We start from the raw sequence: 612 nt of genomic DNA, 5'->3' as shown, positions 1-612 counted from the left end.
TTTTTCACAAGGGATTCATTTGTAACATTTATAAAACAGCTGAGGATTTAGACAAAAGATAGAGCTCATTTATTTACCTATTCTATCAATGCATGATTATATGGTTTGCTGCATTTTTAGCTCCATAATTTTTCCCCTGTTGTGCGTGAACTATTAGAATAGATGTCAGACATGCAAGTGATTTGTAGGTCGTGACCCTTGGGTTGAGAAGCACTAATCTATGACACTCACACATCACTGATGTCCTTTGAAGACTTCACCGTAACCACTTCAGTCTTGTAGTCACTTTAGAGACACAAAACAAGTGCAGTGAGCAACAATTCAGTCTCTAAATGCAGGTTCATGTCATTGCACTGCACTGTTTTTTTTGTTTGTTTAAACTAGAATTGTGATGTGAATCTTTCACCTCTTTGTGCTGTAGGATGTTGTTTTAGGTGGTGAAACATCCTCCTTGGTGTAGGTCTTGATGCTGTAAATGAAACAGGTTAAGAGGTTAATAAAAGGTATTAGTAACTGCATTTTTTCCAGATTAGTCAGCCATCTGCAGCTGTATGTTTTTCTGGTTATTCAGCAAGGCTGTGGTTACTGTACCTTGTAGTGGTCTTGACAGGT

The 612-nt window shown here is 37.7% G+C and overlaps 1 long non-coding RNA gene across 1 annotated transcript; it reads right to left on the bottom strand.

Annotated features, from left to right (window-relative positions):
- Positions 1-231: 231 nt before the first annotated feature.
- Positions 232-611, bottom strand: LOC107682262 (uncharacterized). Its single transcript, XR_001633433.1, has 3 exons — positions 592-611; positions 407-469; positions 232-285 (listed from the first exon to the last, which is right to left on the bottom strand). It is a non-coding gene; the product is annotated as an uncharacterized LOC107682262 (long non-coding RNA).
- Between the last annotated feature and the right edge of the window lies 1 nt (position 612).

The sequence above is a fragment of the Sinocyclocheilus anshuiensis genome, unplaced genomic scaffold (genome assembly GCF_001515605.1).
Source record: "Sinocyclocheilus anshuiensis isolate Anshui unplaced genomic scaffold, SAMN03320099.WGS_v1.1 C31976357, whole genome shotgun sequence".
Lineage (NCBI taxonomy): Eukaryota > Metazoa > Chordata > Actinopteri > Cypriniformes > Cyprinidae > Sinocyclocheilus > Sinocyclocheilus anshuiensis.
This window is presented reverse-complemented; position numbering and strand designations above follow the sequence as displayed.